Source organism: Meleagris gallopavo, chromosome 1 (assembly GCF_000146605.3).
Source record: "Meleagris gallopavo isolate NT-WF06-2002-E0010 breed Aviagen turkey brand Nicholas breeding stock chromosome 1, Turkey_5.1, whole genome shotgun sequence".
Classification (NCBI taxonomy): domain Eukaryota; kingdom Metazoa; phylum Chordata; class Aves; order Galliformes; family Phasianidae; genus Meleagris; species Meleagris gallopavo.
This window is the reverse complement of record NC_015011.2, coordinates 20,327,057-20,351,408: the sequence shown is the minus strand read 5'-3', so window position 1 is coordinate 20,351,408 and position 24,352 is coordinate 20,327,057. Positions and strand designations below refer to the sequence as shown.

Here is a 24,352-nt window from a genome sequence, read left to right as displayed (position 1 = left end):
GCTCTGAAAATATAGAAGCAAAATATATTAAAATGTCCATCTAAAATAATTTGCTGCTCCAAAAACTACCTAAAGCAATTAAATAAGTTTCCATTTCCTTTTCATTTTGGTTTTAACCCTCCCTGTGTAGAGATAGAGGGTTTGTAAGTTTTAGAGAAAAGAGTCATGATGAAAATTAGGTACAGGAATACAGAATACTTAAAGACAATATATTGCAAATTGCAAAGGTTATGAATAGTAGTTGGTAGAGCATCAGTAACATCAGGGTGACAGCTTAGCAAACATTCACATGGATGATTTCACAAAGAACTCAGTCATAAAAATTCACATCACAGACTCTCCACAGCTCGAATGTTTTGCTAGTCAAACACAATGTCACTATGAACAGAATCGTTAACCTCTCCTCAGCCATCAGAATTTTTGTAAAAATGATGGATGATTGATGTCATTTCACTATTTTTTGTTGTTTGTTTTATTTATTTGATTACTTATTTATCAGTGTTCTGCATTAAAATTCCCTTGTCAGGAAAGTTATGAATAAGTATCATAAAACAGTTCTGACATACGTGCTGGCTTTAATGATTATAATTCCACCTATTCATTATAACAGTTAATGCAACCATTTTTTCCCATATTAGTTTTTCCTTCCCAGCCACACGAAAGACAAAACATAAAAGAAGTATAACACAGGGTCTTACAAAAGCAAAGAGTAAGGAAATTTAGCATAAGATTAGAATAAATAAATGTTTAATCGTATCGTTGTTACTGTTGTTTTAATAAACTCGGTATTCATATCATCATTTAGTACTATCATTTTAAAATCATTCAACATCACAATTGAAAAGGAGTTTGATTCCACATCAAGCAATGAAAATGACTGAAATTCCATTTTTCTTTTCTGTTCATTCCCAGAGAACTGTAGTGAGCACATTTTTAAATGGTATCTGAGTAGAGCTAACATTGCAGAGATGCAGAAAGATAATCATGGACAGATATTACATGTTTCACCTATTTGCCAACTCACTGTACTTTCAGAATGACTGCAACTTTGCCTCTTTGTTTGTTTGCTTGTTTCAGTTATTGATGAATATATTTTTTGATAAATCCATGTTTTCATTTTGTGTTGTTTTTAAATGGCACTGAAAGATTAACTTTTAGAGACTGCTCCCTTTATAAATGCTGTGTGCTATAACAGAATATTCACATTTCTGTTAGGTGCTATAAAAATATATGAGTTCATAAGTTATAGTCGTTGCCCAGCCTATAACCTGTGTGCTTATTGAGTCTGAATATGAATACTCTGCAAGTACACTGTAAGGAAGCTGAAAAGCAAATTAGCACTGAAATTTTCTGGAGTAGACTAATAAGGATAGTTTTATTGACGGATTTTTTTACAACAGTTGCTCACAAAATGCAGTTTGATGCCAGTTTTTTGAGAACCACAAATGTTTCCATCCTTTGAAAAATCAGACCCTAAATGTCAACCTTATTACTGTCAGACTTGAGCACTTCTATCTTAGCCTTATTATTGCATCTTCCATGATTCTTAAGCATGTCCTAAATATCTGATAGTTCTAAAACAATTCTAAGATTTTCCAAACAATTTATCATAGATAGCACTGTGCTATATGGAATAGTGCATTACCTCATTCCTCACATTTGTAAATGTCAGAATTTAGAGAACTATAAATAGTAGATGAGCTTCACCATAATTATTGTTTTTTAAACAATGTTTGTTCTCACAGTTTTAAAATATGTTAAATTGTAACAAATTACACTTCTCCTTTTTAAGATAACATTCTTAATAAGCAGTGTTGGAAGATCAGATTCTAAGAAAGTGAAACTGGATAAATGTACTTCCTGTCCTAAACTAGGAGAAATGGGGGAAACACAAATAATTGAGGACTAATCAGTGCCATTTCATTTCCCAAAAAGTTCTTTGTTCTCTAGAACAAATAATCAGCTTCTGAGCACCCACAAGTTTAAAAAAAAATAAAAATGAAGATAAGTAACATTGACAATGTATTCTTCAAGAATAAATCATGTCAAAATAATCTAACTCTCTTCCATGGTAGCATAATAGGCATTATTGATAAAGAAAAGCTATACTGTCATATAACTTCACTGTAGAAAATCTCTGATGCTCTGTCACATCACATTTTGGGAAGCAAACTAGGGAAACACTGTCTGGATGGAATACATACTTGGTGTTGTTATTAACATAATTTCCATTAACTGCCTAAAAAGAAATCAAAAGTATGGTTATTATATCTGGAAGATGACATCATGCCGAGAGAACTGCAAACACACTGGATCAAAATGATCCCAATAAACTGAAAAACTCTGAACCCCTGACAAATAAATTCAGTTCAGGGCAAACAGTTCATTTCATGGTAGAAAAATCAACCACATCACTGCAGAACAGGAACAAGTAGTAGAGTATCCAAATCCTTCCGTAGGACCTTCCTACCCCCAGACAGATCAACACTTCCTCCCAGCTTCGTGTCATTTGCAAACTTACTGAGGGTTCATTCAGTACCCTCAGGACATCAATAAAGACACTGAACAAGACAGGCTTCAGGACCAACTGCTGGGGAACACCACTCATGACTGCTTATCAGCTGTCCATGTACCACTGCACTCTGGGCCCGGCCATCCAGCCTGTTCTTTACCCAGCTACAGTATCTGTTTAAACTACCGGCTGACAGCTTCTCCAGGAGAATACAGTGTCAAAGGCTTTGCTGAAGTCTAGGTAGACTACGTCAACAGCCTTTCCCTCTTTCCACAGGATGAAGAGACTCTTTTTCTCCTGGAGCCTCAGAAAAGCTCCCTGTTCATCCATACTGGTCTTCTTCCCTGCCGGTTCATATTCTGGCACAGTGGGATAGTCTGCTCCTGTGCCTTTAAGACTTCCTTCCTGAGGAGACACCAGCCTTCCTGGACCTCTTCAGCCTTCAAGACTGAGTCCCAAGGGATTCAATACTGAACAGGCATCCTGTACAGTTCCAAGTTTGCTCTCTGGAAGTACAAGGTAGCAATTTTGCTGCCTCCCTTTCTGACTTCACCAAGAATTGAGCACTCTACCATTTCGTGGTCATTCTTTCCAAGACAGCTCCTGATCTTCACACCTCCCATCAGTCCTTCTCTGCTTGTGAATGGTAGATCTAGCAGGACACCTTTCCTGGCAGGCTCCTTACCAGCTGTGTCAGAAAGTTATCTTCCATACACTCTAGAAACCTCCTAGACTGTTTCTTCTGTGCTGCACTGTATTGCCATCATATATCAGGAAAGTCGAAATCCCCTATAAGATTAAGGGCTGGTGATCACACAACTTCTGCCAACTATTTGTAGAACAGTTCTTCTGTCTCTTCATCCTGGTTAGGCAGTCTATAACAGACCCTCCCACCCCCAGGCTGCCTGCCTTGTAGGCTCTTCCCCTGATCCTTACCCATAGAACCTCAATCTTATCATTCCCAGCCCCAAGCTCAACAACATCAAAGCACTGTCTGACATGGAGAACCACGTCACCACTCCTCCTTCCTTGCCTGTTCCTTCTGAAGAGCTTATAGCCATCCATTGCATAACTCCAGTCATGGGAGCAATTCCATCATATTTCCGTAATGACAACTAAGTCACAGTTTGCCTGCCACACCATTGCTTCCAGCTCCTCCTGTTGCTCATGCTGTGTGCACTGGTGTAGACGCACCTCAGCTGAGCCCCTTGCCTCATCCCCAGTCCCATCATCATTTCCCTTGCTCATCTCTAGATGGCCTGGTTTTATCCCTTTCTCCCTTCATATCTAGTTTAAAGCTCTTTCAACAAGCTGCCAGCTCCTGGGCTAGAATCCGTTTCCTCCTTTGAGATAGATGAGACCCATCCACAACCGTCAGGCCAGGTTCTGAGTGAACTGTCCCATGGTCAAAAAAAATTCTTATGTTTGCACCAGCCTCCCAGCCGTGTATTTATGAGATGGGTTCTCCTAACCCTTTCAGTATCCTTCCCTCCCATTGAAGGGATAGAGGAAAATACAACCTGTACACCCTCTCCAACCATTAACCATACCAGTCCCCTGAAGTCTTTTTGATAATCCTCAGGCTTCTCTCAGTGACTTCATCACTGCCGGTCTGAACTATCAATAAAGGATAATAATCAGAGGGGCGAATCAGACTAGGAAGTTTTGTAGAAAAATCCCTCCCCAAGGAGGCAGCACAGTTCCCTTTGGGCAGGGACCTCCATTCCTCTCAACAGGGAGTTGCCTACAACAATCAGCCTTCTGTCCTTCTTGGCAGAGGCAGTCTAGAGGTGTGGAGCTGACTGCCTCATCCTAGACAACCTCAAAGGTGGACCTCCCACTGCAACATCACTTACCTCTCCTTCTAGTTCCAGAGCCTCAAACCTATTATGAAGGGGCACCTGGGGAACCAAAGTAGGTCAAGATGGAGGTTGCCTAAGCTGGGGCCTGTTTGCAGTCCTCCTCTTCCATTAAATTGTCTCCCTCTGCTCAACAACAGCAGGGGAGGGGATCCATCACCACTAAGTGTCTTTCTTGCAAGTTCAACAGTGTTACTTCAGCAATCTATCTCCTGCTTGCACTTTCTGATACTCCTTAATCTCTGCACCTCCTCCTTCAGGTTCACCACCATACTGAGCAGACAAGTCACTTGCTCACATCTCAAGCAGGCAGAATCCCTGCTGCCCTTCACAGGTCACAACAGGCTCAGGCACTCGCTGACCCAGAGACTTGAACTGCCACACTTTTAGGCAGGCACTCCATCTGAGTCACCACAGTCTCTCTTGCCAGAGCTTTCTACCTAGAGGAGACCATGGCTAGATTTGTCTGGGAGACAACTGATAGGTGAGTCAGTCTCCTGAGTGGACAGAGGTACTCTGCACTCCCTGCTTGCCTGCCCTGTACGAACTGCTCACGCAAACTGCCACGCCATGACCCATTTGTGTGTCCTGTTTCTTCCTGCTCCCTACTGACAGGTTTTATAAGCACAGGAGGTGATCCCGCTGCTGCTCTTGGCTCTACCTCCATGACATCAGAATGCCGCTGCTAAGTGGCAATGGTGCCCGGTAGCTGCTCCCTGACAGGCTACCCCTCAACCAGCCAAGGCAATTACCTGCTTTGCTGTGGAATGCATCCATTCCAGAGCCAAGCACCTCGACCAAAAAAAAAAAAAAAAAAGCTGTTTATGCTGTTGCGTTAAGACAAATGATCATCTTAGAGGTATAGAGATCATTTCTGTTTAAAATGAAGGACTGGTCTTCCATTTTGTTCAACACCAGGATGACCTTAACTGAAATACTGTATCCAACTTCGAGAACAATATTTTACTAAAGATACGGAACAGTAAGTGAAGCTTCAGAAGAAAGATTAAGAAAACAAAAACTATCATAAAAGGATTAAGGAACCTTTTCTGTTTAGTCAAAGAAGACTGAGAGACGATATGATAATATTCAAAAATATAAAAGGAAGGAATAATTTGTCAAAAACTATTTTCCACTGTGGATATAAGTTTAAAATAAGTTGGAAACATAAGATCATAATTCCAAGACATGGAATAATAACTTCCATTTGCAAGAACGAACATTTAAATTACATCTAAGGAAAAACTATAGCAGAAAGTAGATTATCTTCAAGGGCTGTGAAATCTCCCTAGCGTACTTTTGCCAAGAACAGGCAACCAGCTGCCAGGAGTGACAACAGTATAGTAATGCTGGTTTTGGTAGTGGGACAGATCAGGTTATTTTTTAATGTCATTTCCAAATTCATCTCATAACAATTTCACTACGTTACACTGACTGCTTATTATCTGTCACTACACAAACAGAAGCTTATGGACCAAGAGGTATACAATAAAGTAGCATACTTTTAATAACAATTGGTAAAACGAACTTGCATGTCCACTCTTGGTGAAACTTGACCAGCACATTTACTTAAGGTCAGAAACTGCGAAAATCATGAAATGAATACCTCAATTTTAAACACAGAAGTGAGGAACAAGAATGTGAAGGTAAAAATATGGTTTCTATTAAAGAATATAACTGGTGTATGATGAACAGTATCATTTGGCCTTAGAGTTACATTCACACTTTACCTCTCAATGTACTGTAACAGCAATTCCATTAAAAAAAAAAAATCATCATCTTAAAAACAACAACAACAACAACGACAACAACAAAACAAAAAAAAACCACCTGGAGATGCACAGCATTACATATCTGGAAAAGGAACAGAAATATTCCACTGTTCACAACCTGAAAATAGCTGTCTGACAACTCTTAAAGGTGATTCAGATTTAGATTTCAGCCATTGCCCCACTGCCAACTGAAATATCTCTATGTCTGATGGGAATCCATGGGAAATATATGTCTGTCCAAGAAGCACTTTAGCTTTACATTAGAACTTAGGGCCTTTCATTATTAACCTGCAAGAAAGTAAATTAAGGACACATCTTCAACTCTGTATGAAGTCCCTCAGCTGTAAGCATTGAACAGATAACATCTTTCCATAAAAAGATAAAAAGTATTTTTCAGCTGAAGTACTATAATGATCTTTAGAACTTCTATCTCATTTCTATTGTATATACATATATATATATATACATATATCTTTTGTTATAACTTCCTGAAGGAAAAGATATTCAAATCATTAATTCCAGAAGGTTTCCCATCACAACTCTTTCAATTTGTTCAAATGAGTAGTTGTTTTTATGCTTAAAATGCATCCTTATTACATACTTTCTAGCTATGTACTACATACAGTTCTATTAAGATGAAATTTAAGAAAATAATTAGGCACATGAATAACTTTATGTGGGCTGTGTCATTACATTTGGCGAGACAATAGATGACTTGCTTGATAACTGCAATTTTATGCCTCAAGGAAATTCTTAAGTGCTTGACTCGAAGAAAGGTTTTTCACCTTGATTTTTAAATCTGATTTAATATAATTTGATATTCCAAAAGAAAAGCTTGAAATTCATTTTCCTCTAAGACTAGTAGAAGATTTACCAAGTAAATTAAAGGGGGTAAAGGGGGCAGGGTGCTTGTAGCTCCAGGGGAAGGCAGCTTTGTTGGAGCTGAAACTTCCAGCAGACACTAGAAATTTCAGATGTTCCTGAGCAAAGCAGAGGTGCTTTGAGCTGACTCCAAGCAGAGAGGGTCAAACATCCATTCAGCAGATGCAGGGAGAAGTGGATGTAAGGGCCAGCCCAGGGTGCAATCCCAGAATAGTTTTCTGCAGAAGGTGCACAAAAGAGGGCCAGAAATTCTGTGACTAAAGGAAGCATTTGTGTGCTCAGCAGTGTTGGGGATGTGTTTCCAGCAAGCATCTGAGCAAATATCCCAGTGCATCAGAGGTACAGACAGACAGATAGTAGAGTGGATGTCACTCTTCAGCCTTTTGCTGAGGCGGCGAGCAGAAAGAGATGGTCTCCCTGCCTACAGCAGTTGTGTGCTGGTGAGCTTCTGTGCTACCAAGCAGAGGAGCTGTGCCAGAGGAGAAGCAGGAAGAGTCTGCTCTTACTGGGTTTGGAAGTGGAGACTCCCAAGATAGTGAAGCTGGAGACTTCCAACAGCAGAAGCAAAGTTCCTTCTCTTCCTGCAGATCTTCAACTACAGAACAGGGTCAGTGCCCCGGCAGCTGACAAAGTGCTGAGCTTAAGCACAAAAGTAATGGGGTGATCTTTCCCCTTTCTTGAGTGCTGATGATACCAAAACTGGACTGCTATGTCTATTTCTGGGCTCCTGTGGACAAGGGCATACTTGGGAAAGTCCAGTGGAGGCCCACGAAGATAGTAAAGGAAATGGAGCATCTCTCCTATGAGGAAAGGCTGAGATAGATGGAATCATTTGCCCTAGAGAAGAGAAGGTGTGGGAGTGGATCTCTTCATTTTAATTAAACATCTTTTGGGGAAATAAAGAAGATAGATAGAGACTCTCCTCAGTGATAGCTAGTGATGTGGCAAGAGGCAGTGGACACATGCAGAAAGAAAGGAAAACCTGCTAAAGAAAAAGTGCTTTTAGTGTGCAAAATCACACAGTGGAATAGGTTGTCTAGAGAGCTTGTGGAGTCTCCTCAGAATGCAGATCTGAGCAAACTGCTATGGGTCAGCCTACACTAGATTAGATACCACCAGAGGCCAGCCTGTTCAGTATTCAATTGCTCTGTGATTCTGTGAGGAGCAGACTTGTTTCTGAGCTCGTGACCCTAGAATTTTAGAAAACTGCAAATGATCAGTGCAAATGACATGAATATTTGCAGCCATTTGGCTGCATCACCAACCAAGGACAGGTGTAAACAGCCACAGAGAGCCATCTTTGATGCCTCATTTCCCACAGTTAAGTATCAACAAAGAATATATAAAAAATCATCCTAATATGTTTCATGAGCCTCATCTCTAAATGCAAAGGGATATTACAATTCTATGCATGCAATGTCATGTGTGTTGTTATGCAATCCAGCGTACACAGTCCAGAATGAGAAAGGGAGGTGATCCATGAAATACTCATATCATTAATTGTTGTCAGTCCATTGGAAATGCTTCAAGAGTTCAGCCTTCAATAGCCATGTTAGAGGAGCTAACAAAGGATCAGTCATTTAAGAAATTAGACTTGTAGCCAAGGTACTGTTATGATTTGCATGGTTCTTATTCTGATATGGTAATGCATAAAGCCTTCTCTTTAGAAGCAAATAAAAATTGAATAACAAACTAGATTTTTGAATGTATGTTTAAATAGAAACAAATCTCTCCATCTCTATAAACATGTAGTTGTAGATCATATTTGGAAACAGATAGGAAATTTTCTTCTATTTTTTTTTAAATCTTACAAAAGCTAGATATAACCACAGTGAAATGAAGCTGACAATATTACTGGCAATTTCAGCTGATGCATCAGAAAAAGAGACGGACAACACAACACACATCAATGAAAAGATAAAACAAGTCATATCACACAGACTGAAAAGCTTTGTTGAAATTCCACAGATCTTGTGTTGTGGACAATTCTTGATAATGTGCTGAATGTTGCCAGAAAAGAATGTTGCTCAGAGTATGGGTAATTTTAACTTGACATCATTTTAAGTTCTGCTTTTTAGGAGACCTGCTTTCAGGAATGATAATGGACAGGTTAATATAAATTATTGCAGATCAATTTGCACTTACAGTTAATGCAATCCTCACTAGATGATATTGCTGCAACAGAAACCTACAGAATAAATTGTGCCAGTGCAAATGAGGCAGTGATTGGCAGTCCTTTCTTAATTATGGCATTAGGTTTAGCACTTGTATTAATCTGAAATTCATTAACGTGTCTCCAGGTACCACTGGTTAAATCCAGTTTGCCAACAGGCAGATTCAGCTCTGAAATTAGTGCTTCAGAAAACCTTGTTTACTGTCTGCTGTCCTCTGGAGAAAAAAACTACAAAAATACTGAGGTCAGTTTTCCTAACATGTTGTTTGGATTCCAGATACACAAAAGGTAAAATGTGTTTTGTGCTAGAATCATTTAGCTACAAGTAAATCTCTTATTTCTTTAAATGGATTCTTTGTCTTTTTATACTTTACTGATAAATTCCTTCATGCTGCATTTGCAGGATTAATAGCTATTCTACCCATAGTAATCTCTGTAGTACACATGGATAGAAATGCAAATAAGAATAAAAGTTGTGTATATTTTTCAGAAATGAATCATGCTAATGATCCTGCCATCTTTCTTTGACAATTAAGTTACTTACTTCACAAGTAAAACACGACAGATATAATCTCTCTGGATTTCAGAATTCTATGGGAAATGACTGATTAAAACTGAGAAGATTTGGATCTGTGAAGAACATGCTGGACTGTAAAGTGAACAAGGAACTAATAAAAAAGGACATCAAACAGATTGTGCTGAAACTTCCTGGGTATTCATGGGTTCCCAGTACAGTTCTTTATAGACTGTCTCGAAAAAATTCATGTAGTGTTTTCTCCAGCGTCTATGCCTTCAAATTAAGAACGTGTTAATGTAACATACTAATAGTGTGAAGATGGAATGTGTAAATGATACAAAGCAATATGGCATGACATGGCAGAATTTGGGTAATCTTAGGAATTAAGGCAATAAAAATAAAATTATATGTGTAATCTGATTTACAGGCTAATAACTATAAGATTTCTAACAGAATGGAGTACATATGTTTCCAGATACCATAAAAGAAATAAAGTGTTTACAATTTCATATAAATCTCATCCTGGGTTCCTGTCTTTGTCCTTATCCTCTTCAGGATATTCATTCATTAAGAATGCATTATCTGCCTTCATAACTCTACCTTCATAATGCAAAATTATTTTTATTTCATATTCTTATTTCTATTGTAATTACCATGAGATTCTCTATATTATCCAAACTTTTCCCAATCTTATTTTTTAGGGTAGTAAGTCTTTCAAGGATTTTATATGGATCTCCTCAGATCCCTAAACAGGCCACACACTAAGTCATGAAAGACAGCTTCTTATTAAACTTCCAAATTCGTCTCTTTTAAATCTAGTTTCCTGCTTTCTGTCTACATTTTCATTCTGATTTCTTTCTCAGTCACATCTCAAATGATTTTACACACACTTCTGAAAATATATTTAATTCTTCACAGGAAATCTGTGGTTATTTGCATTGGATCAATAGAGACCATAATGATGAATTGGATGAGTGCTACAGGACAGTAACTTATATAGCCAATTTCCTCATCACATTTCTATACCCATGATTTTCAGAGTCCTTCCCATTCTTAGCAGAGTGCTGACAACTGACAACTAAAAATTTACATTGTCTTATTGTGTTCCATAAAGCCTCTAGAATTAAATGGAATACTTTTCTACCATATCTAATTATTTCTAATTATTTCTAATTATTTTTCCTATTTTTCACCAGATCACTTGAGTTCATAATAATAAAAATCTTGGAAGTACTAGTGCTTGCTTCCATGTAAAGATATATTTTATTTGTTGTTGTTGTTGCTGTTGTTTTGTTTGTTTAATATTGAGTTCCCCAGCCTTGTCAACACATCACTTATTGTCACAATTACTTGCCTTACTGCTCTACAGAGATACATTATATTTGGTATTTATATGCTCTTAACATTTTTCTCTACTGGCTTTACTAGATTCTTTGAAACCAATTTTATTTCTACTTTTCCAAATGCTATTCTTTATTTGTATTTCTTCCACTCCTCTTTTCCCATTATCAGCTTTATAACCTAAAGCCTTTTTCAGTTTTAAAGTTGTTTTCATAATGGTGTAATTTAAAATCTTGCTTGGCAAAGTACACCTTAACCCTTTTTTTCACTATTAACTCTTTTATTAGTAAGGAGATTTTATAATTTGGAATTGTCTTTATTAAAATCAGCACACTGTAAGAAAAAGAAGCCTATACAATCTCTTTGTATATGAGGGAGACCTCCATACCAACTCCTTCCTACGCTGATTTTAAAACAGACACAAAACAGTAGTCTGATGTTACTATCAAATAATGTACGCCTTCTGCTACTCTTGGTAATTAGATTAACATCTCACCGAAAAGTATTTTTATCACGTGACTTTTGCACCAACTCTATATTTCTTTCATTTCTTCTTTCATCTAGTGGAGAAGAGGTGACACATAATGATAACTCATGATTATTCCTAGCTTCCCATCTGAAGCTCATTTTTCCCCTGACAAACAGAGTACTGGATTCTGTCCACCTGCCTTTAGAAGTCTGCACCATGCACATCTAAAGCTGATACAGTTTTCCAGATTTGCTTTGTTGTCAGCAGAGGCATCTCTACACTACAGTTTATCCGGCTTATTTGAGACAAGTAAAGGATTCAGTGAACCATGTCCCACTAAGTAACTTTCTCTCTCTTCAGTACAAAAGCAGTCTCATCAACTGGTTCATGTGCAGACACTTGTACTGTAGATATCTAATGTGAATTAAATTGAATTCCATTGTTATACTATGTGGCTTTATTAATAGGTAAAATTTATGAGTCCCTGTATCACTCAATTTTTATGTTTGTTTTCTCTTCCACTTTATCTAGTTGTATGACATGCACAAAATAAGGCGAACCAAACAGATACTAGTAGTTTTGCTACCATCTTTCACAATACTGAGAAAAACTGTGTATTTCATCTCTTACATCATCAAGTGTCCATACTGTTTGCTACTATTTCTCATGGGGGAAAAAAAGAAAAAGAGAAGAAAAAAAAAAAGAAAGCACTACTGTTACAGATAGCCCTTGTCTCTAATCTATCTACTGCTCAATATTTGTAGCGTGTCAAGCTGCTGAAGTTATCAGTCCTTCTGGTTTTCTCTGCCTAACCTTGGTACTTTTCATCATATGATTCAAGCACCAACATCTGACCCTGCTCTAGGAGTCACATTCCTTTGTTCTAACCCTCAGTACTTTGTCCATCGCTTCTTATTATTGTCAGGCTTCATTATCCTTCTACACTTCTTTTCTCAGAATTTCTCTTGTTAAATATCTGGCTGGCAATTCTTATCAAGGTCTGTGCTCATCTCTGTTAAATACTTCATTACAAATCATTAGCAAGTCTGGACTACAAAGCTGAACAATTTACACTCTCAAAAATATTCCATTGATCTGGATGCTAAGGGTTCTGGCAGAGGAACCTCTAAGTGAGGACAAAGAAGAACTTGTAGCTGTAACAAGAGAAAAAATAATGAATATTTATAGCCATCTTTACAATGTATGAAGAGTAACCGATGTTTATAATAAATCTTGAAAATAAAGGTGAACACTTATAACAGTAGATCTGTATTCGTTCTTCATATAAACCTCAATTAAAGATCTGTATGTAATCTCTGAAAACACTGAACCCCATGGAACTGTTCCTTTTCTTGACCACCTCCCATTTAATCTGAATGCATATAAATTTACGTGGTCTATACAGCCACTGACCCCAAATTGCACAGTCTGAAAATCATCCACATGAAACAGGAAGATCTTTTTATAGGACAAAAGTCAATAACAAGGACAACATTTTAATTACCTATTTTGGTGATCAAGAACTGTAGTGAGTTTATCTGTTTAAGAGCCTTTCAAGTGGCACTGATTTGCACCTCTGAGTGTCTGAAGCATGTACAGAAGCTCCTAAGATGTGAGGCTGCCTTTTCATCAATGCAGCTCAGACCCAGAAGAGACTCCTCTTTTTGATTATGTCTCTGATCCGATCTGCCCTCTCTGGGCAAAACTCAAAGAGAACTGCATTTACAAACTCATGGAGATAACAGTTGCTGAAGGAGGCAACTCTGCTGAGGTAGCACTACCTTGGCACAAGGAAGACCAGCCCACACTTCAGACAGCCTCGCCCTGAAGGCTAGCAATATTGGAAGCTAAGAGATTTCATTCCTGGAACCAATTTCCTTGATGTTTTCACTTCGAGTCAGCAGCTGGTCAGGTAGACAACATAGAAACAAGAGGAATCTTAAAAAGGTCGATTTGACTCTAGAGCAAATCAGCTGAAATTAGGAACAACCTACACATTTACCCACAGCTGGAAGTAAAAAATCAACCGTGTTCTTGGGTTTGCAAACATCTGCTCATATGTTACTTTCTTTCTGTTCTACACATTCCTTAGAATTTTCTGACTGACTGCATGAGGCTCAGGACAACTCACTAAAAGAACAAAACTGTCTACATTTTATGCTCAGGTGAGCAAGAAATCCTGCCTAAACACTTTGTGCATGAGCAGTATCTCTTGCTGGTAAGAAACAACGAAAGTGCAAAACAGAAAAAATTATCAGTGTTTGAGCTGCAGTAAGTGCACGCATAAAGGAGGATCAATACAGCAATTTGTAACTATCAAGAGCTAGAGCCTTTAAACACCAGCTGGCTTAGTAGAAACCTTCCCACAGTGGCTGTATGTCAATATAAGGGTTATTTCTAATCACCTTTAGTTGTTTTTCTCCAACATGATAAGCACTGGACTCTTGTATCCTGAGGCTTTCTTTTCAGATCTCTGGGTAGAAACTTGGAAGAACCACGGCAGAAACTGCACTAAATAAACCTTTCAAGTTTGCAGACTGGTATGTTCTGAGGAGTCCTACTGCCCTGCAGCTGCATATCTCACACACAGATGATGACTTGAGGCTTCATACATCACGTTCACTTTCCTTTAAATGCATAATAATTTCTTCCAAAAAGTGGGACACATCTTCCCTAAATGACCATATTATGAGTAGTGACTTGATGCTACCTAGGGATATATTTACAAAATGTGATTATGTGTGGCACAGGAACAGTGCCAATACATTTTTGTCTCTCAACTCAGGATCAAACTATGCTGGAGCAAAGCCAGGGTAGGCCAGAGTGGCTGCAGGGCCAAACAAGAAACTCAAATGCTGATCCAGCTGGAGCTCCGAGTGAGCAATAATGTGTCATCCGTGATTATGTTTGCTTAGCTTTACAGTAAAAGGAAAGCAATCTACTATTGAAGTCTCTGTGCCCCTATTCATTAAGATACAACAGAGAGCATTGAGGGTTTCTAGCTATTTAGAGAATTTGATGGGTATATGTATGTTGAACTTTGAAAGAACAGAAATTCTAAAGAGGTAGCAGAACACAGTGCATAGATAACAAATAGCAGTTAACTTTCCACTGAGTCTGTATAGAATGGCCACCTTTGCCCAACACACGCAAACACAGACTCCTTTCCCATTCCATTGGAAAATACATAGCTCCAAGGTGAATACTTATTTACTGAACAGCAAAGATATGTTTCTTACTGCTTAGTTCTCCTATTCCTGCAAATAAATGTATGATACAGACAGCACAACTGTCAGCACACTATGTTACCAGGATATCTTCCAAGCTCAGGAATCGTCTTCCTGTACAGAGCAAGTGCAATATATAAGCTTGAAGTGACACCTAGTTGACTATGTAATGCTCATAATAAGGAATAGCAATTTCAAGTGTTTTTTGATCAGTTTGCTTCACAACTGACTGTGATTTTTCAATACATATTTCAGTAAACTGAGTGACTTTCCATTACATAAGGTAAAAAACAATGGTGAACTAATTTAACAAAGTAGTAAAATCCTTATAACCTCAGTGCATTCACGTTGACTCAGTGGTACGTAATTCTTCCAGGCACTGGCAACATCTGACTGGAATAATCACCATTAACTGCTCTCTGACATGGCATTTGCATTTTATTGTACACTAAGACGAGATCACAGAATAAAGATTATTTCTTGCAATCATAACTGAAGAACCTTTTCATTAATTAGTTAAACATATGAATAGATTAGAATAGAGTAGAATTTCTACTTTGTTACTGGTCATACTGGTAAATTGAAATCATAATTTTCTTTAGCAATTTCAAATCCTTATTTATCTTAAAACCCATGGAAAAGTTACAAGGAGATATGTAAATAACATAGACCTACAATTGTAAAAAATTAATCTAGGAATAGAGACTTAAATCTATTGCTTGAAAAACTGCAAAACTGTGGTTTTTAATAAGAAATGGACTTAACTAGTCAATCCCAATTCTGTGAAAATTCTTTTCATCAAGATCTTATCAAAACAAGCTGTATTTCGCATATTTGAAGGATATGAAACATCAAAAACAGTCATTTCATGGTAGCATGACACCTGACTTGCTATTAATTGAAACAGCATAAAAGTGAGTGATGAAATAATCAACCATCAGTATTACATGAAAACTTTTTTTGTTTCTAAACCAAAATTTTCTCACTTATATTAAAACTATGATAGCACATTGATAGTTTCTTTCTCTAAACAAGATTGTTTGGTTACTTTTTTATTTTTTTTATTATTGAACAGCAATAAATAATATTTGAAAATTATGCTAGCTTCTCTAACCCTTAGTCCCAAAGGGTAAATTGTAATTTATCTTTTATAAAACAGCAAATTTTCATTTGAATGAAAACCAAAACCAATTTAGATGTTGATGATAGGTTGCTTCTTTCTTTGCCTATGTTGTATAATAAAAAACCTTCCAACAAATTCATGAAATTAATCTGCACTGAGATTTCATGCTTCAGTGCTGGCTCAGTAGAAATATGGAGTCATATATTTCTAACTTGTTTGATTCTGGTTTCACTAGAATAAAAATACATTAAAGACTATGATTTATATGTAAACTAACAGTCAGCTTTCAATGTGCATTCTTGCTACAATCTATCAACTTTAATTAATTAATTAATTAATTTAGGAGTGCTGCAGGCTCTTTTCAGAATTAAAAAGATAATTGCACCTCAACACATACGTATTTCCCCTATTTCAGATTTTAACCCAGAGTTTACTTCTCCATTCTGTGGGGTATTTTTTTTTTTTAATGTAGTTACAGTTACTCACTGTTTTAGCAGGAATGAAAAATGCTTAAAAAGTGTCATTTGAAGTAATATTAGCAGAAGTACTTTTGGCAGTATGTATTACACTGCTATTATCAAAAGTTCCAACTGAATATGTCTAAATTGCATCTGTAACATGCTTTAAAATTCCTTCTGGTCTGGCTGACTGAGTTCAAGGAATGACATATCTCTTAGTCACTTTATTTTCTGTTGGATCTATTTCAACCTTCTGTACATGTTTTTGAATTTTGGCACAAGGAATGTCTTGTGCTTTTTCTTCTGTGTTTCTTTCAACTTTTGTTCTCTTTGAAAAATGAGGATGGGATGACTCTTAGATGAGATATTAGGAGCCCATTTTGGTAGGATTTCTCAGAATCCTGGTGCATGGCTTCAGTCTCCTTTCGATAAAGTCTTAAAAATCAGCACCTTTATTTCTTAGTGAACAACCTAATCCTATATCAATATGAAAAGTCTGGGAGGAAGACCAAACTTCAATGTTTCCATCATCCTCAGTCCCAAACAGCATTAGCACTAGTATATTAAATATTTCTAATTCCCTTCTGGAAATCTTCAGAGGAATAGATTTCTTATCTTTGATGTAACATAAAAGGGCTGTATCATATCCTTTTTACTCATGCTGAACACTTAAAATATCAGCGAGTCAATATAAAATTTCTCCATCTTGGATGTAAATCTCTCTCATTGTAACAGGTGGGCCAAAGGAGGAAGCTATCATTGGTCTGTAAGATTTTATATGATAGCTAAAACATATCCAGGTTTTATGGCTCTGAAGTGTAGCTGAGTCTCTTTCAACAATCTTACCATACATGAAGAGCTCAACTACCAGCAAATAAAACCATATTTGAGTACCAGTCAAGCTGCCAATCTGCTAACAGAGATGCAAGTAAAACAGAGAAGTACCATTTTGCAATTCATCCAGCTGTGTAGACTCCTATAACTTGGCTTAAAATTGTTTAGCCTTCCAAGTAAAACTAATAGTAAAGAATATTCTGTTTATTAAAAGTTAATTTTTTATTAAATGCTAAAGTAATTATAAAAGTTAATAACCTAATGAAATTGGCACAAATTGAAAAATAACACATATAACACAAGAACTTCCCTAAAGAATCACCACCCTGATTTTGAGCTATGCACAGAATCTACAAAATTGCCACTAAAATCTCTATTACAAATGATTTTATTCTAAATTATCAAAGATTCCATTTTTATGATGGAGGTCACAGGAGAATTAAGAGAAACAGTCTCCTTATTTAAAATAGAACACCTCAGGAATTTGTGTATCAAATCCATTTTACCTGAAGCTCAGAAGGGAGAGATTTTGCTAAGACTATGGGGAGCAACATTTTGGGCTCAGTCTGCTCAGCATAAAACACAACCTGCTGTGTGCCTAAAATGATTGGATACTTAATCCTCAGGAATAGCAGCAAATGCTTCCTCTACCAAAGTAAATTAGAGAAGCTTCTAAGATAAACTATCTTCTACATATTTAATATTTGATGCTATTAAAATGCTTTAACCAGTCTTTGAGATAATCTCTCTGACTCATAGTTTCTCGCGGTAAAATGCACAGTAGATGAGTTGCTATGGTGTCTAAATGCTAAAGGACAGGGTAGCTCTTTGGTAGCCTTTAGAGGTATCAGCCTTTCCCTTCAGCTGTATGGAGAACAGGACACTTTAGATTACATCACCTACTGAAACTGAGGGAAAACTATCTGCCTGTGACGAATGACCTGAATCTCATCATTTCCTTTTAAACATCATGTTTACTTTCCTCAGATTCTCCCTGGTTTTGCTTAAGATCGATCGCAGTACAAGATCTAAGATGTCCAACTTGCTCTTGAATCCAACGCTGCTTAACTGTAGGCTTGATTTTGGTGAATACTACATTTCCCTAGAGAGATGATGATGTAGGCAATGTCTATTAATTATAAAATTATTCTCTCCTTTCTGTAATTCCTGCTCAGGAATGATTACTTTTCCATCATTCTCTCCAACATACAAAAACTGTTTTTTTTCCTCCTCATATGAGAATCTAAGACTTGTCAAGGCAGTTTCACTGCCATCAACTTCTCTGAATTCTGTTTTTGGTTAGTCACATACAAAATATTACCAGTTAGATCACTTCTTACATGAATGAACTCTAAGTGGGGTTTATTTATAATACCAAATATCCTTCATGAAATCCTTGTCGCTTTTTTTTCATTGTATTCTCTTCAATATGTCTATTTCATAAGAGATCTGAAATGTGCTGTAGGAAAAAGAAAAAGTTTAATGTGATTCTGTCACCAAAGCACTGACAAAACAATTCAGTCCCCTTCACGACTGTCCTTCTGACTTGCAGAAGTCTTGTCTTACCATGTGGGCCATAAATCAATATACAGAAACATTAATAATTTGTATAGACATTCCCACTTGATTTTACAGATTTAATTGGATATTTTCAATTTTACCACTCAAGTTAGGAAGATCGACAAAGTAAGATTTTCCTTAAAACATGTGGCTGGCCTTCTGCCTGGTAGTTAAGGTAAAAAGCATATCTAAAGGGCTTTATAACTAGACAGGACTTTAGATGTGATGTTTCTTACCCTGACTAAAAGCTGAAAATAATATACGTTATGGATTTCATTTCTTTGCACCCAGATACCTTTCCATTCAGAGTGGCAAAAGTTTCTACTGCTTCTCACTATAGCTTGAGTTTTTCACTTCATCTTAGCAGAAAACTGTAATATATCTGAATATCCTGCAATACCTTATGAACTAGACCTTGTTCTTCAAAACGAAGTATTGACATCAATCATAAATTTTTTGTGTGAAGCAAATATATTGCTCAATTAATCAGTACTTAAGATCCATACATGGCAAAAGCATAGCAATAAATTGCATTTCCTTTTAGGTTCTACCTTCCAGTTTCATACCTTACATATTCATAAGCTCTGAATCACATGGATTTGTGAGGTACCTGAGAATCATAGCAGCTCTGAGCTTTGCCCACTAGACATATTATAACCATATGCTACACAAGCCTCTTCAGAGTGATTCAAATCACTGTACTATTTCAGTTTCTTGTACAGCCACCTGGATTAATTCCATTACAATAATTAATGTGACAAAACAGAACTTATTTGAAATCATCGCCAGCAAGAAATGAACAGAGGTAACTATTCCTTTTTTAATTTAACACAAAGGCACTGGAAACTAGATATTAGGATAATAATAATCATAACATGGTATCACATGATGCTAAGTGTTTCTAGCAGTACAAGTCCCTAAATAATGAACTGGCAATATTCTTAACTAAAAATCGTAGATGTATTCAAATATATCAAAAAGTTGTTTTTTCCTTTATCTGTAGCTGTAGACTTGAGCACTTAATTAAAAATAATAAATTAGGAGCATAGCTCCTGTACATTTTAAATGGGACATTTAGTTCTATTGTGCTTAACGCCTTAAAAAATGTCAAAACATGTCAACTTCAAAGGGCACCCACTTTAAAGCTTCTGTTTTAATGATAAATAATGATTTGAGAATGCAAATTTTGTACTTAGTGAAAGAATAGAGAGGTGTCAGCTTTCTTGAAGAAAACATTTAAAACTGTCTGAGCTGACTACTAAGTCAAGATCAGATTAATGTCTTAGAGAAGATAGCAATAGCAGATGAATTTGGTAAACAGTTGATCCAAAATAATGGGTTTGAAGGGTTGAATTTGAAGGGTTCAAAATTCTCCATGAGGAACTCAAATCTTCATTTTTTTTTAAAACTGCCCTCTATTGATAATGCTTTCTGGGGAAATACATACATACATACATACATACATACATACATACATATAACAGTGTACAGTGATCATTAATTTGTTCTACATAATTGTCAGTGCTTTGTTTTAAGTTTGCCTGACAGTTTCTGTTCTTACGTTCTCACTGTTTGGTACCATCCTAAATTTTTAGGATGAAATTTTGTATGTTTGCTTTTTAAATGGGGATGAGGCTTCATGTGCATGCAGACAAAATCACTCTTTTCTCAAAGGCATTCGATTACCAGATTTATAACACAAATTGCAGCAAGGAGTAGCAAATCCATACAAGCTATGAAATTAGTGCCAGAAGAATAGAGTAAATGTAACATATATTCATTTAAAACATTTAAAGCAAGGGTGAGTGCTAACTTTTCTTTATTTTGAGACCAGTTTGAGCTACAGAATCTGAGAGTGGCTGAGGTGGGAAGGAAGCTCTGGAGATCACCTAGTCCAATCCCTCTGCTTACAAGGAGGGACAGCTAAAGAAAACTGTCAGTTTTTGAATATCTCCGAGGATGGAGACTCTGTAACATCTCTGGTCAGTCTGGCCCTGTGCCACTGTAAATTTGTCACAAAATCCCAGAAACACAGTTGTTTTACATAGACCCAGAGAAGACTAAAGGAAAGGCTACAATCAGAATTGGAATTTACTTACTGTCTCCTTTTCACCAGAAGGGGGAAGTGATGCTGCAGTGAACTCTGGCAGAAATGGACATTGATCCAGGCATTGCCAGTAGAGGCTTTCACCTGTTTTCACCTGTTCTCTGCTCCCTTCTAGCTCCTCACCAGGAAAGATGCCAGAGCAAGATAAGTAGACCATCAATGTAAATAGATAGATAGACAGACAGACAGATAGATAGATAGATGATAGATAGATAGATAGATAGACAGACAGACAGATAGGCAGACAGACAGATGCATGCTTGCCTGTATGAGAGTACAGGTCAAATTTTGCCCTTACTTTCAAGTTTAATGAAAGACTCATAATGGATATAAATATACTGTGGTTTAGTGTGTGACATTTGCTAAGTATTTATCTTTGGACCTGTTACAGTGAATTAATGTAAATAAAAATATATGCCTAAAGATAGGCAAAAAACAGCTACATAGCACCATATATTCACTACAAATCATTCTATATAGAAAGAATGAGTTTTCTTGTGTAAGAAATACTTAATGTACAATATGACTAATTACTTTTGTTTTGGAATTCAACCATGCATTCTGATCATCTGAAGTGGGACAACAAGGAAGGCGGACACTGATCAATCTTGTCACTCTGTGGTTTATTCCTATCCAAGAAAAAGCACAATAAATCTTTTAATTAAAAATAAAACCAATCACCACCAACAATAACAAATGAATAGAACAGCAACAAAAGAACACCACACTTTGAAACACCTCCAGTCACTATGAATGCAGGTCTCATTAATGATAAAAGATGAGCATTTCTCATTAAAAAACAAAAAACAAAAAAAAACTCAGCACATGCTAGAGTAGAGACTCTTAGAAAACCTCTGCTATTTGTAGGCAGAAAAATGAAGTCACAGTAAGAACACAGTAGAAATATGAAAGGAGATCTACTGAGTCATGACACAATTAAACCATGACAGTTTACTATTTATAAACCTACTTTACAGAAAAACATATTTGCTTTAGATAATTTTAAACACTAAACACCAATTTCACATAAATATCTCATGCTGTTTAGATATAGAAACTGGCAGGGAAGATCTTTCAAATGTGGTGCCTCTATTTAAAAGGATGCCATCGAGTGACAACATATTCATTTGTTGCCAGAGAGAAACCAAGATAAGAAGGAACATGAAAATTCTGATATCGCTAAGTTTTCTTTGAACAAATAGCTGGAAACGACCACTAAGAACACAGTGATCTACATGGACCATGCCTCAGTGCACTGGCTTGTAAACATGTCTTAAAATGTATCTCTTTTTAAAAACTTATAATTTCTACACACACTGAAATAGGCTGCAGAATTACACACTGGTCATTTCTTCCTCTATGAATTGAAATTAATAATTAAAATGCCCACTGTAGATGAAAAGCAATTGTTTACAGACACTATGCTTTGATAGTTGTTTTAAGAAAAACAAAGGCAATAGTAAGATAGGAGACTGCACTCTGAAGTAATTTAAAGTGAAAATAAAGCTCTGTTCATTTCAACTGCTGAACAGTGATATTTTCTGCACTTAACATAGAACTGGCAGAAGAATATCCAAGCAGAAGCAAATGTCGTATCAGTTATATCAGTATGCTGTGCACTGGTGATTATTATCACTCTTTAGTCATGAAGGTATCATGGGATATTACACAGACTAATCCTTCAGGAGAGTAAATCTTCTTTATCATTTGTAAATAAGAATAAACAGAGTAAATAAAAATCAACACATTTCAAAGCAATTGCTTGCAATCAAAATCAGAGCAACAACTCCAATAACCAGAGATACGCATGTTTTCCTCCCCTTGCAAAGGCTCTCCATAAGACAGAAAGGCGTCCTTCATAACACAGGTCACAATTTGTGAGATGAAACCCACTGACTTAAATGTAGAAACACATCAATTGCAGTTGCATCCACTCATTACTACATTGGTTAAGAAGGATTATTATAACCCTAAAGCACAGTAGTTTAATTCTAAAACAGAGATAATATTGTTTAAGCTTAAGAAAAGAACTCTTTACTGTAAGGATGATCAAACATTGAAAATGATTGCTCAGAGAAAATTTTGCAGGATTTTTCATACTTGGATATATTTAAAACCTGACAGGTTGTGGTCCTGAGCAACCTGATCTAGCTGAACCAGATCTAAGCAGGAGATCACCAGGGGTTCCTGCCAACTTCAGCAATGCTGTGATCCTTTTATTACTAGGACAGAAAAATGTTACCTTGAATGGCTTTCAAAGCTAGGGCTTCCCTTTCATGTATCAGCTCACTTTTACACTACTACATTATTGGTGACTCGAACTAGGGACTCATGTCAAAATTAACATACAGCATCATAATCATCTCCCACTACATGAGGTCTAGCAACCCGCATACCTATTCATCTCTGTAAACCAAGTCAGACACAGCTACAGAGCATTTCTGAGGAGCAGGAACTTAAGCTTTAAAGGAAAAGGCACAGGATCAAAGACGTTTTTTGATAATGCCTCCCAATTCAAGACGTCAAAAAGGGAAGTACTGGATCATATGATATACACAAGAAATTGGTACACTAGTACATAACATGGACCAGCCTAACACAGAGAAAATTTTATGCATCCCACGAGACAGAAATTTAAAATCACATAAATATTTCTTTTACTTCTTCTCCCCTCTTTCAGTAAATCATAGAATCATTTGAATTGGAAGGGACTCCTAGAGGTCAACTAGTCCAATTTCCCTGCAATAAACCCACAGCCAGATTAGGTTGCTCAGAGCTTTGTTCAGCCCAACCTGTTCCAGTGCTTCACTACCCTTATCATAAAAATAAAAAAAAATTTCCTTATATTCAGTCTAACTCTCCACTCTTTTTAGTCTGAAACCACATCCTATTATCCTATTGCAACAGACCCTGCTAAAGAGTCTACCCCTTCTTTCTTATAGCCCCCCTTTAGATACTGAAAGACTGCTACTTCAAAAGCATCCTTTTTCATTAGTCTCCATCCTACCCTTTCATCTCCCCTTGTTGTTTCAATAGTCAGCCAGTGAAATGAAGACAGTTATTGATGAAGCACAACAATCTTTAGGGAGGAAAAGGTTTTATATAGTGTGTACACCTTATCTTTTTATGTTAATCTTTCACTCTAACCAAATGAAAATTGATCGCTTTCTTTACACTTTAACAACACAGACTCAAAAGCATATGTGTTGGAAATGTAGATAGTTATCACCGCAGACCTTACAATATGTTGCCTACCTCTGTCATCACAGCAACATTCCCATTTGTTAGCTACGTATTTTGTTCCAGGTTTTCTTTAAAATCACTAAAGAATCCTTTTAACTCCTTCTATCTTTCTTCTGTATTCCTGGAGACAGGGATTCCCTTTTTATGAATGTTGAAGAAAGATTCAAAAGAGGGAACAAACTGTGAACTACAGCCAATATTCATATCAACCAAATGGTCTGGTACATTACCTAGAGCAAAAAATTGCTTCCACTTGGAAGCTAAATTCAAAATGA

General features: G+C 36.7%; 1 protein-coding gene across 1 annotated transcript in view; it reads right to left on the bottom strand.

Annotated features, from left to right (window-relative positions):
* The window catches only part of GRM8 (glutamate metabotropic receptor 8), a 319,688-nt gene that overhangs the window by 87,087 nt on the left and 208,249 nt on the right, over positions 1-24,352 (bottom strand). The window lies entirely within an intron of this gene.